The following is a 14,476-nucleotide window of genomic DNA, read 5'->3' on the forward strand; positions in this document are numbered from 1 at the left end:
AAGCAGAGGAATTATGCAGGAGAAGAGCATGTACCAGTGAGTTGAATCAGGAGAGTAGAGCATTAGATGGCGGCATATACAGCAAGCAGAGGAATTATGCAGGAGAAGAGCATGTACCTGTGTGAAAAGAGAAGAAGAAGACGGGTGTTAGTCCATGGCCTCTGAAATAACTACCACTTATCTCCAAAGCCACTTTGCACAAGAAGACGCGTGCACAACCCAGCACGCGTGCACCCCTTACAATATATGTCCACCACAAACCTATATAAAATGTGACCAAATTATGTAATAGAGGAGTTCTGTTCTGATACTACGCGTGTCAGTGTGGTTCTCCCTCTTAGTACATGCACTTGGATTTTACAATTTAATTTGGAGCAGACACAATGTCTCAATACGTGGTGACGACACCGCCCAAGCAGGTATTACTGTCATGTGTACGGTGTACTCACTTCTATCATTCACTTTGATCTAATAAGGGTATTCTGGCTTGTTTCACTATACCATATCTGACCACTGTCAGCTGATCTTTCATTATGACTTTTTAGAATCTGACCACTGTTGGCTTATATCCTGCCATAATTGGCCAGATAACCTTATGTCCAGCAACGATTTGTGATTGCCAGCTAGACATTTTCTTACCCAGATCAGAATTGAGATATCGAAGTGTGTGGTTAGATGTCTCACTGTTATCATACCCTGAGTATTTTTTTCTGATTCTGGATTTCACTAGTGGATAGTGGACCAGGATTTGAACTTTTTTTTTTTTTTTGGACTCTTGCATTTTATTATAAAAGGGTGGGCCTACACCTTATGTCAAAGGTCATACATCCTAGTTTGAGCCCCTTTTCCCTTTTTAGACAGCACTTCTTTTTCATTTTAGTGACCTAGTAAAAGTTATGTCTTAGTAAAAATAAACACATTTTCCTGTATTGCTCCACGTACCACAAATAAATAGGGAAAGGTATGAACATATAAATTACTGTAATAACCTTGAGTGGAGTATTCATCAAATGATGTATATCCATGAATAAATTATAAAAGGATATCTTTATTACTTGTATTAAATTTCACAAAAGGTTAAAAACAAGAAGAGCACTTTATAATTTATTCATGGCTATATCTCATTTGTGAATATCGTAGATATGTTTAACTTTTTTAAAAGTACGGTAACTGCCTGGTCTCAGATTAGAGACCAGGTCAATGCCACACAGAGTTCTAGCAGCAGACACATCTCTACAACTGTTAAGAGGAGACTTTGTGCAGCAGACCTTCATGGTAAAATAGCTGCTAGGAAACCACTGCTAAGGACAGGCAACAAGCAGAAGAGACTTGTTTGGGCTAAAGAACACAAGGAATGGGCATTAGACCAGTGGAAATCTGTGCTTTGGTCTGATGAGTCCAAATTTGAGATCTTTGGTTCCAACCGTGAAGCATGGAGGAGGAGGTGTGATGGTGTGGGGGGGCTTTGCTGGTGACACTGTTGGGGATTTATTCAAAATTGAAGGCATACTGAACCAGCATGGCTACCACAGCATCTTGCAGCGGCATGCTATTCCATCCGGTTTGCGTTTAGTTGGACCATCATTTATTTTTCAACAGGACAATGACCACAAACACACCTCCAGGCTGTGTAAGGGCTATTTGACCAAGAAGGAGAGTGATTGGGTGCTACGCCAGATGACCTGGCCTCCACAGTCACAAGACCTGAACCCAATCGAGATGGTTTGGGGTGAGCTGGACCGCAGAGTGAAGGCAAAAGGGCCAACAAGTGCTAAGCATCTCTGGGAACTCCTTCAAGATTGTTGGAAGACCATTTCCGGTGACTACCTCTTGAAGCTCATCAAGAGAATGCCAAGAGTGTGCAAAGCAGTCATCAAAGCAAAAGGTGGCTACTTTGAAGAACCTAGAATATAACGCATATTGTCAGTTGTTTCACACTTTTTTGTTAAGTATATAATTCCACATGTGTTAATTCATAGTTTTGATGCCTTCAGTGTGAATGTACAATTTTCATAGTCATGAAAATACAGAAAAATCTTTAAATGAGAAGGTGTGTCCAAACTTGTGGTCTGTACTGTAGTAAAATTTTTAATAAACCAACCAGAAGTTTTAAAGAGATAGCGTACCTTTGTCTACCTCCTTGTACAGCTGAGTGAGCGATCTACCACACCCTGTTCAATGCAATCCATTAATTTGCTTGTTTGGGGTATTGGATGAAGATGCTTGGGATCATTACATTAAGATCTTTCTGCGTGAGACCTTGTTTTTGGCCAGGAAACTACTAGCAATGCGCTGGATGGGTAATTCACAACCTACACTAAGATCTTGGATTGCTTTAGTTAATTCAATAATCCCATATGAGAAAATAGTCTATCAAAATAGAGATTGTCCTTTAAAGTTTTCTAGAATTTGGGACTTCTGGAATTCTTTGCATCTCACTGTCTCTGCACGTGATTAATGACATGTTTGGCTGAAATACCTAAAGTGTATAAGTGGACTGGATAGAGAATTTAATCACTTAAAATAGAATAAATTCATATATATATTTATATGGTTGCATACCTGTACCCTGAGTTAAAAGGTGATATAGTCATTGAGTTAACTCTGGTAGCTGAATTGAAGTTAAAGAAATGACAATGGTACAACAATGAGACAGATGAGCGCTTATATTTATTTTTATTATTATTGAAAAAAAGTGTCTAGATGAATAACAAATATTTTTGAGATATTCAACACAACATGTTGTAACCCTGATTGTCTAATTTGAAAAAATGTTAAATTTGGCGAAAATTTTGCAATTTTCAAAGTTTTAATTTTTATGCCCTTAAATCAGAGAGATATGTCACACAAAATAGTTAATAAATAACATTTTCCACATGTCTACTTTACATTAGCACAATTTTGGAACAAATTTTTTTTTTTAGTAGGAAGCTATAAGGGTTAAAAGTTGACCAGCGATTTCTCATTTTAACAACAAAATTTACAAAACCATTTTTTTAGAGACTACATCACATTTGACTTGACTTTGAGGGGCCTTTATGACAGAAATACCCAAAAGTGACACCATTCTAAAAACTGCACCCCTCAAGGTACTCAAAACCACATTCAAGAAGTTTATTAACTCTTCAGGTGCTTCACAGGAATTTTGACATGTGGAAGAAAAAAATGAACATTTAACTTTTTTCACAAAAATGTTACTTTAGACCCAATTTTTTTATTTTCGCAGGGGTAACAGGAAAAAATTGACCCCAAAATGTGTTGTGCAATTTCCCCTGAGCACGCAGATACCCCATATGTGAGGAAGAAACACTTTGGGCGCAAGGCAGGGTTGGGAAGGGAAGGAGCGCCATTTGACTTTTTGAATGTAAAATTTGCTTGAATAATTAGCGGACACCATGTTGTGTTTGGGGAGCCCCTGATGTGCCTGAACAGTGGAAACCCCCCACAAGTGACCCCATTTAGGAAACTAGACCCCCTAGGGAACTTATCTAGATGTGTGGTGAGCACCTTGAACCCCCAGGTGCTTCACAGTAGTTTATAACATTGAGCCGTAAAAATAAAATTTTCACATTTTTCTAACAAAAATGATTTTCAGCCCCCAATTTTGCATTTTCATAAGGGTAACAGGAGAAATTGCACCATGCAATTTGTTGTGCAATTTCTCCTGAGTAAGCTGATACCCCATATGTTGGGGAAAACCACTATTTGGGCGCACGGCAGGGTTCAGAACGGAAGGAGCGCCATTTGACTTTTTGAATGTGAAATTTGCTTGAATAATTAGCGGACGCCATGTTGCGTTTGGGGAGCCCCTGATGTGCCTAAACAGTGGAAACCCCCCACAAGTGACACCATTTTGGAAACTAGACCCCCTAGGGAACTTATCTAGATGTGTGGTGAGCACCCTGAACCCCCAGGTGCTTCACAGATGTTTATAACATTGAACCGTATAAATAACATTTTCACATTTTTTCAACAAAAATGTTTTTCAGCCCCCAATTTTGCATTTTCATAAGGGTAACAGGAGAAATTGCACCATGCAATTTGTTGTGCAATTTCTCCTGAGTAAGCTGATACCCCATATGTTGGGGAAAACCACTATTTGGGCGCACGGCAGGGTTCAGAAGGGAAGGAGCGCCATTTGACTTTTTGAATGTAAAATTTGCTTGAATAATTAGCGGACGCCATGTTGCGTTTGGGGAGCCCCTGATGTGCCTAAACAGTGGAAACCCCCCACAAGTGACACAATTTTGGAAACTAGACCCCCTAGGGAACTTATCTAGATGTGTGGTGAGCACCCTGAACCCCCAGGTGCTTCACAGATGTTTATAACATTGAACCGTATAAATAACATTTTCACATTTTTTCAACAAAAATGTTTTTCAGCCCCCAATTTTGCATTTTCACAAGGGTAACAGGTTGCGTTTTGGGAGTCCCTGATGTGCATGAATAGTGGAAACCACCCCACCCTCCCCCCAGTGACTCCATTTTAGAAGCTACACCCCTCGAGGATTTTATCAAGGGGTATAGTGAACATTTTGAACCCAGAGGTACGACACAGAATTTGATAACATTAGGTCATCATATTGAATAAGTTGTCATTAGTCTTGAGTGCAAGTGGTCGCTATTTGAGTTTGCATCAGGTACTAGGGTATGCACCAAGTATCGCGGGTGCTCAAGTGACATGCTCGAGTCCCTGCCCCGCATGCTTTTTTATTAAACACCCAAAAAAAACATGCGGGGATCACTCGTGCATGGCAGGCAATTCCCGCAAGGTTTTTTTGGCTGTATAACAGTTGCAAAACATTTGGGGAGGAGACTCAAGCTAGTCACTCGAGCACCTGCCATACTCTGTGCATACCCAAGCACTGATGCAAACTCAAGTAGCGAGTACTTGCCCTCACTAGTCACCATATCGTCATTTTTTTTTCTTTACTTCTGAAAAAATCCCAACCCCAACCCGAACCTTAGCCTAACCCTAGCCTAACCTTAGCCTAACCCTAGCCTAACCCTAGCCCAACCCTAACCCAACCCTAACCGCAGCCCTAGCCCAACCCTAACCCCAGCCCTAACTCCAACCCTAACCCTAGCCCAACGTTAACCTAAACCCTAGCACAACCCTAACCCTAACCCTAGCACAACCCTAACCCTAACCCTAGCACAACCCTAACCCTAAAGTTTATTTTTTACGCCGTTCCTCGTGTGGTATAAGTGATTAGACAATGTTATTCTTCGGTCGGTGCAATTACAGCGATGTCAGATTCGTATCGGGTTTTTATGATTGACAGCTGTTACACACTAAAAGACGCATTTTTTTGAAAAGACTAGTTTTTGAGAGCTATAATTTTTCCATATTTCGGCCGACAGACGATTTTATCGGTATAATTTTCGGGAAAATTACATTTTTTGATCGCTTTCTATTCCGATTTTTGGGAGGCAGAATAAACAAAAAGCCAACAATTAAGGAATTGGGGTTTTTTTGTTTTTTTTTATGCCGTTCTGTGTGTGGTAAAATTGATAAGACAACTTTATTCGTCGGGTCAGTATGTTTGCAGCGGTACCACATTTTTTTTTTTATATTTTGGCGCTTTTACACAATAAAAACTATTTTATCGAAAAAATTGTTTTTGCATCGCTTTATTCTGAGAGATATAACTTTTTTATTTTTCTGTTGTTGGAGCTGTATTGCAGCTTGTTTTTTGCGGTACAAGATGACGTTTTCAGCGGTACCATTTTTATTTACATTCGTCTTTTTGATCGCGTTTTATTCCATTTTTTTGTTTGGTGGTATGATGATAAAACATCATTTTATGTTTAGTTTTTTTTTTTTTTTTTACCGTGTTCACTAAAGGGGTTAACTAATGGAATAGTTTTATAGGTCAGGTCATTCCAGACGCGGCGATACCAAATATGTGTACTTTTACTGGTTTATTTTATTTTTTCATAAGATTATTTATTTATGGGTACAATATATATATATTTTTTATTATCACTTTTTTCGCGCTTACCTCCTCTTGCCCCCGGAATGCTGCGATCGATTTCAATCACAGCATTTCGGGGGTTAATGTGCCGGGAGCGGTGCGGGACCGCTCCCTGCACATAGCACAGGGTGTCAGCTGTAACAATCAGCTGACACCCGGCGGCGATCTCGCCTGCACCGCCAGGGCGTATTAATACGTATCAGGCCCATAAGGCCCAGGGCACAGATACATACTAATAAGCCCTGGGTCAGAAAGGGGTTAATATATTCAGAGATCTTCACTTTCAGCTTCCTTGTTGTGCATCCTATATATTGGAGATTGCATATTTTACACAAAGCTAAATAGATTTTATATGCAGAATTAGTTAATAAAAGATTTTATCACAAATGATGCTCCAGTAATACTTAATGTAAGTTTTTTTAGCTATATCTATATTCTGACAAAGACCACAGTGTGATGTTCCACATTTAGAACACCCCTTGAAGGGTAACCATGTATCTAGGGCAGTATTTACAACCTGATATGTACTTGGTGATATTATCCCAGATAACGACCTGGATTTCTTAGCCACAAATCTCACTCCTTAATCTAAGATAGTAGATAATTTATAACCATGGTGTAGTATTGGTAATTTTTTTTTCATTAATTTGACTATATTAGAATAGTCTGAAGAATAAGGTGTAGAAACAGTAACCGGCAAAATCTGATCCAGAATTGAATTCTAGGTTTATTGCTAAAAAGACGACTGTGCCTATACTCTTTAGATGCAATGGATAACGCCCTGTTTAAACATGAATGTGAATACCCCCTGCCTAAAAATTTCTTCCTAATTGTGTCCCATTCAAAATCAGGATCATCCAAACATGCCTGTTGCCCGCACGGATGAACTCTTCAACCGGAAGATGTTTAATAATATGCCGTGGATGACAGCTACTGGCAAGCAAGAGTTTTGCCAAAAATTGGATTTCTATGCAATTTGGTGTTATTTCATTGACTACATCAACTGTCAGTAATAAATCTAAGAAGGGTGAGAGGTCTCTTTTTTTCAATAACAAACTCGAGATTCATGTCATTATCATTTAGATATCTAAGAAAATTGTCCATATTACAATCATATCCTTGAAAAAAACAATAAAATCGTCTATATATCTACCAAATCTACCAAACCATTTTATATGGCACTCAAAAGGATGAGCTGCAGAATAAATATAGCGCTCCTCCCACCAGTACATATAGATGTTGGCCAGAGATGGAGAATATTTACTCCCAACTGGACAACCTTTAATCTGCAAATAATAAACCTGGTTAAACATAAAATACAGTAATTGTGAGCTAACAAAAAAGAAACAGCAGATAAGATATTGTTATTGAGCAATAGGGATTAACTGGTCACAAAATAAGATAATGCCGACATGGGGCATGCAGGAATAAAGAGCTGACACATTACTTGTAACACAATAGATATTATGTAACCCTTTTAAAGACTCAATAATACATAAGAGTTTTAGTATCCTGTATAAAATAGGTGTAATCTCCGTTAAAGGTTGAATAAATCCGTCAGTCCAGTCTGATAGACGTTCCAACACGAAACCATTTCCTGCAACAATTGAACGGAAGGTTGGTGGAAGCACTTCTTTGTGAACCTTTGGCAGTACGTGTAAAACCGGACAAATAGCATGGTCAATAAAAATTTATTCAGTCTCTTTTTTTGTCGCAATATTTAAAGAAATCGCTTCCTGCAGCAATGTATCCAATTCTTTATGAAACTGTTTAGTTGGATCATGAGACAGTTTACTATATGTGGAATATAACATTTTCAGAATCTCCCATATAAAGTGTTATCCAATACCACCACAGAGTCCTTGAGCCACCCTTATCCGACGGCCGAATACCGGTAATTATATTTTTATTTGTTTCCAATTGTTTGATAGTCTACAGTTCAGATCTGGATAAATTTGATTCCTATTGTGCTTGTTCAGAAAGTAAATTTTTCAAGTCCCGCTCAATAGCCTGTTGGAACGCATCTATAATATTGACTCTAGATTGAATTGGATAGAATATTGGATTAGGTGCATTAGATTTTCCAGGAGGAGATACCAATGGTGATGATTCGGTATGTAAATCTTTTAGAACACTAACAGAACATTATTCTTGAAAAGAATGGACATTGATATTAAATGTCTTTAATTCCACTCTCTCCGGCATTTCATCCACATCTGCCTCAATGAATTCTTGGACATTAACTTCACTATACGCAATAGAATCCATATGGAACTCAGAGTTTCGAATCTTCCAATTATTCTCAAAAAAATGTCTCTTAACAGTCAGCAACTTGACATATTTATTCATGTCCCGAATAGTATTGATGTAGTTGACGTGTCCTGTGGGTACAAAATTCAGTCCTCGTGATAAAACTTTTAATTATATATGGCACATATTGTTGAGCAAGTATGTTCTGTTCCGAGTATACTCGGGCGAGCTCCGAGTATTTACAGCTGCTCGGTGATATGTTTGAATCACTCCCATGTGCATGATTTGCGACTGTTTGACAGCTTTATTATATGTGAGGAATGTGTAAGAAATAGACATTCCTCCCATGTAATAAAGCTGTCAAACAGTTGCAAATCATGCACACGGGAGCGATTCAAACATATCACCGAGCAGCTGTAAATACTTGGAGCTCGGCCCGAGCATACTCGGCGAAAGGGTTAATAGAACATACTCGCTCAACACTAATGGCTCAGGATAATGGATGACAAGTTGATGATTGAAATACTGGAAGTATTGTTGTCGTGATATGGTATGTGGGGTATCATTCTTTCTATGTTCAGATTTTTACTGATTTTAGGAGTGTTGTCTTGTTGCTCTGTATCATTCTGTGTGTTCTCCGTATTGTCTAGAGTCTTAATTACCTTACAAAAGGTCAGATAATTGAATTAGCTCACTTATTATCTGCAACCTGAATTTGTCCATCCCTCATGATGAATCCCTGCTGACATTTCCCGCAAATCACCCCCTGTAGTGCATTCATCTCTTAAGCCCCCGTCTCACATAGCGAGATCGCTAGCGAGATCGCTGCTGTGTCACGGTTTTGGTGACGCAACAGCGACCTCACCAGCGATGTCGCTATGTGTGACACTTTGCAACGATCAGGCCCCTGCTGTGAGGTCGCTGATCGCTGCAAAGTGTTCTGGACCATTTTTTGGTCGTTGCTCTCCCGCTGGTCAGCACACATCGCTGTGTGTGACCAGCGGGAGCAGTGATCAGGCTGGTAAATGGTAAACATCAGGTTACTAGGGGCACACGCGCACCTAGTAACCTGTTGTTTATCATGGTTACGAGCCTGCTCAAGTGAGCGGTAACCTCCCGCTCACTGTAGCAGAGTGGTAACCATGATAAACAACAGGTTACTAGGCGCGCGTGTGCCCCTAGTAACCCGATGTTTACCATAGTTGCCAGCCTGCTCCTGCTTCAGCAGGCTCGTAACCAGGAGCAGGACATCGTGGAAAGATTCTTTCCACGATGTCGCTGCTCCCCTGATCGTTGGTGAGCCTGCCTGTTTGACAGCTCACCAGCGACCACATAGTGATGCAGCAACGATCCCTGACAGGTCGTATCGTTGTCGGGATCGTTGCAGCGTCGCTAAGTGTGACGGGGCCTTAAGGCACCATTCCCAGGTCTGGGGGGGCTGGAAACCAATCAACCTGTCTTCCTGGCCCTGGATATAAGGAGGGGGCCTGAGGAGGACAGAGAGAGGAGCAAGATAGATCCTTTGTGGGATGCTGTTGCTAAGGCCAGCACCCCAAGGAGACTTGGAGAAACCCGGATTGTCATGGAAAATACTGCTGAAAGAGCCTAAACGGAGAAGCATCTGGAGCTGCACTGCCATATTAGTCTCTAAGCGGAGGATTGGGCCTCTTATCTCCCGGGCATTTATCCCGCTACTGGAATGTATTCGTGATCTTGTTCTATTTCATCCTCTGTGTGGTTGATTGTTTTATGGACCTTTCGGTATACATATAGTAAAGGTTATTGGGACTGTTCACTCACCTCTTGCTCTGTTGATTGTGTGATACCAGAGTAAGACCCCGTGACTGTTGTCATGGACTGACATTGCAGTTTTACTACCACTCATTTGTAATTTCTTTTGGGATGCGATCTCATTGTATTTCCTTCTTTGTTTTCTGCCTCCTCTATCATCACTTCATTTTTTAACCCATATTAGTGGGTATATCAGATTTGAATTGAGAACTTTTCCTTATTTAATTATAATGTTTTTATATGCAAGGAATTCAATGTCTGAGCTCTCTTGTTCAGACAGGTCAGATACATGATCAACTTCAGATGAGCTGAAACTGATCTTAGATCTCCTCCATTCCTGTTTATGTGATTTTGTTGAGTCTTTAAAGGGGTTGTCCACTACTAGGACAACCTCTTCTTGAACTAAATGTTTGGGCGGATAAAATAAAAAAACGTATACTTACCTCAAGTGTCGGTGCTGTGTCAGCACTCGAGGTCCCGGAACTCTGGTGCAGTGGAATGACACGTGGTTCCTGACAAACAATCAGCGCTGGCGTCACTGTCCCCACCTACGTAGGGATTGAACATGAAGAGGAAGTCTGAGCTACAGCTGATCTTTGATTTCTTCTTCATGTTCAATCTATATGTAGGTGGGGACAGTGACGCCAGCGCTGATTGGGCACCGAGCACCACAAGTCATTCCACTGCACCAGAGCCCTGGGACAGAGGCAATCTGGAACTTCTGTGCCCATCGGGAGTGAAGTTTATTGCAGAAGTTGGGATTTCATAACCCACAACCCTGCCTACATGAGGTCATCATGGACGGTGTGTGGGTGGAACTCAGGGGCTGATAAAAGATCAAGCCAAATTATGATCTGGGTTCCTGTAGAGAGATACATTTTGGTGCATGAGTAATTCCCGTCCGCTGGATGTTCTACAAATGAAGAGCTCTCCTTCGCTAGGTCGAATCATATCTGTGATCTGTGCAGTAAGTTTCCTTTGTTTTATCACCTTTATTTTATGTAACTGTATTTGCTGTATTGTTTGGTCCCCTTTATAAAAATCTTCTGTATATTTTTCACAAACACTGCCTCCTTTTGGATTAAATATAAAATGTAATGATTCTGTTCCTTTTGTTCTGTAAACTGCACCCATACGCTAACAGAACCAGGCCTCCAGTCAGCCTGTAAAAATTAGGTATATACATACTGTATATTACATGTGTTGGAATCCAGAGGTGTATATACCGTATGATCACTGTTTGTTTTCCGTAAACCGGCCTGTTAGTGCAAACAGCCGGCGGCCTCCTCCATTAATCGTCGGCCAATCGTGTAATTATCTGGACGATAGAGTGCAGCAGAGAACTGTTCGCTCGAAAGATCACAGTGGGTGGTTCTGCGTGACCTTCCTGGGCTGTGATATTTGTGATAATATTGATACCGCCATATAGTACACACACGGCTACAGTCCGTACACACACGGCTCCGCTCCGTACACTTTCGGCTGTGCTCAATACACATCTTACGAGCACGCGGCTCCGCACATCGTCTCACCTGCACGGCTCCGCTCTGTAAACGTCGTACAGGCACAGCTCCGCTCACGTCATACACATACAGCCCCGCTCTGTACATATGTACACACACAGCTCCGCTCTGTACATGAAGTACACACACTGCTAAGCTCCATACACCTTGTTCACACACAGCTCCACTTTGTCTAGACATGGCTCCGCTCCGTACACCTCGTACAATCACCGCTCTGCTCCATACACGCACAGCTCCACTCTGTACACACGGTTCCGCACCGTACACGCGTGGCCCCGCTTCCTACACCTTGTACACATGCGGCCCCGCTCCGTACATGTGTGGCCCCGCTCCCTACACCTTGTACACGTGTGGCCCCGCTCCCTACACCTCGTACATTCGCGGCCCTGCTCCCTACACGTCGTACACGCGCGGCTCCACACGCCTCGTACACGCGTGGCTCTGCTCCGTAGAAGCGCGGCTTCTCTCCGTACACCTCGTACACGCGCGGCTCTGCTCCGCGCACCTCGTACACACGCGGCTACGCACGCCTCGTACATGCACGGCTCTGCTCCGTGCACCTCGTACACGCGTGGCTCTGCTCCGCGCACCTCGTACATGCATGGCTCTACTCCGCACACCTCGCACACGCACGGATCCGCTCCGTACACACTTGGCTCCTCTCTGCTCCGCACACCTCGTACACACGCGGCTTCGATCCGTACGCCTCGTACACGTGTGGCTCCGCTCCGTACGCCTCGTACACGCGCGGCTCCGCACAACTCGTACACGCGCGGCTCCGCTCCGTACACCTCGTACACGCGCGGCTCTGCTCCGCGCACCTCGTACACGCGCGGCTCTGCTCCGCGCACCTCGTACACACGCGGCTCTGCTCAGTACGCCTCGTACACGCGTGGCTCCGCACGCCTCGTACACGCACGGCTCTGCTCCGCGCACCTCGTACACGCGCGGCTCTGCTCCGTGCACCTAGAACACGCGTGGCTCTGCACCGCGCACCTCGCACACGCGTGGCTCTGCTCCGTGCACCTCATACACGCGCGGCTCTGCTCTGCGCACCTCGTACACGCACGGATCCGCTCCGTACACACTTGGCTCCTCTCTGCTCCGCACACCTCGTACACACGCGGCTCCGATCCGTACACCTCGTACACACACGGCTCCGCTCCGTAAACCTCGTACACACGCGGCTCCGCTCCGTACACCTCGTACACGCGCGGCTCGGCTCCGTACACATGCGGCTCGGCTTCGTACACCTCAAACAAGCGCGGCTCCGCTCCGTACGCCTCGTGCACACACGGCTCAGCTCCGTACACCTCGTACACACACGGCTCCGCACACCTAGTACACACGCGGCTCCGCTCCGTACACCTTGTACACACACGGCTCCGCTCTGTACACCTCGTACACACGCGGCTCTGCTCCGCGCGCCTCGTACTCACGCGGCTCCGTACACCTCGTACACACGCGGCTCCGTACACCTCGTACACACGCGCCTCAGTACACCTCGTACACACGCGGCTCCGTACACCTCGTACACACGCGGCTCCTCTCCGTACACCTCGTACACACGCGGCTCAGTACACCTCGTACACACGCGGCTCAGCTCCGCGCACCTCGTATACGCGCGGCTCCGCTCCGCACGCCTCGTACACGCGCAGCTCCTCTCCGCACACCTCGTACACGCACGTCTCCGCTCCGTACGCCTCGTACACATGCGGCTCCGCTCCGCACGCCTCGTACACGCGCGGCTCCGCTCCGTACGCCTCGTACACGCGCGGCTCCGCTCCGTACACCTCATACAAGTGCGGCTCCGCTCCGTACGCCTCACACACGCGCGGCTCCGCTCCGTACACCTCGTGCACACGCGGCTCCGGTCCGTACACCTCGTACACGCGCGGCTCCGCTCCGTACACCTCGTACACGCGCGGCTCCGCTCCGTACACCTCGTACACACGCGGCTCCGCTCCGTACACCTCGTACACGCGCGGCTCCGCTCCGTACACGTCGTACACGCGCGGCTCTGCAACGCCCACCTCGTACATGCACGGATCCGCTCCGTACACACTTGGCTCCTCTCTGCTCCGCACACCTCGTACACACGCGGCTCCGCTCTGTACGCCTCGTACACGCGCGGCTCCGCTCCGTACGCCTTGTACACGCGTGGCTCCGCTCCGTACACCTCGTACACGCGCAGCTTCTCTCCGTACACCTCGTACACGCGCGGCTCTGCTCCGCGCACCTCGTACACGCGCAGCTCTGCTCCGCGCACCTCGTACATGCGCGGCTCTGCTCCGCGCGCCTCGTACACGCGTGGCTCTGCTCAGTACGCCTCGTACACGCGCGGCTCTGCACGCGCACCTCGTACACGCGCGGCTCTGCTCCGCGCACCTCGTACACGCGCGACTCAGCTTCGCGCACCTCGTACACCCGCGGCTCCGCTCCGTACGCCTTGTACACGCGCGGCTCCGCTCCGTACACCTCGTACACGCGCAGCTTCTCTCCGTACACCTCGTACACGCGCGGCTCTGCTCCGCGCACCTCGTACACGCGCAGCTCTGCTCCGCGCACCTCGTACATGCGCGGCTCTGCTCCGCACGCCTCGTACACACGGCTCTGCTCCGTACGCCTCGTACACATGCGGCTCCGCTCCGTACGCCTCGTACACACGCGGCTCCACATGCCTCGTACACGCGCCTCTGTTATGCCAAGTTTTTAGCAATAAGGTTCGGATACGGCTTTAAAGAAGGCAACCCTTTGCGATATAACGCAATTTTATTTATAATAGTTGATTTAAAAGGTAAAATACATAATTAAAGGAATAGTATGATATGATGATATTGCATACACTTTTGTATACAGTCATATGAAAAAGTTTGGGCACCCCTATTAATCTTAAGCTTAATGTTTTATAAAAATTGGTGTTTTTGCAACAGC

At 45.0% G+C, this 14,476-nt stretch overlaps 1 long non-coding RNA gene across 1 annotated transcript; it reads right to left on the minus strand.

The window, feature by feature from the left end:
- Positions 1 to 7,159: 7,159 nt before the first annotated feature.
- On the minus strand, positions 7,160 to 10,612 carry LOC141271822 (uncharacterized). The gene is made up of 2 exons (XR_012321936.1): positions 10,463 to 10,612; positions 7,160 to 8,359 (listed from the first exon to the last, which is right to left on the minus strand). It is a non-coding gene; the product is annotated as an uncharacterized lncRNA (long non-coding RNA).
- Between the last annotated feature and the right edge of the window lie 3,864 nt (positions 10,613 to 14,476).

Source organism: Phyllobates terribilis, unplaced genomic scaffold, assembly GCF_046119375.1.
Source record: "Phyllobates terribilis strain yellow unplaced genomic scaffold, ASM4611937v1 Scaffold_5__5_contigs__length_657084704, whole genome shotgun sequence".
Lineage (NCBI taxonomy): Eukaryota > Metazoa > Chordata > Amphibia > Anura > Dendrobatidae > Phyllobates > Phyllobates terribilis.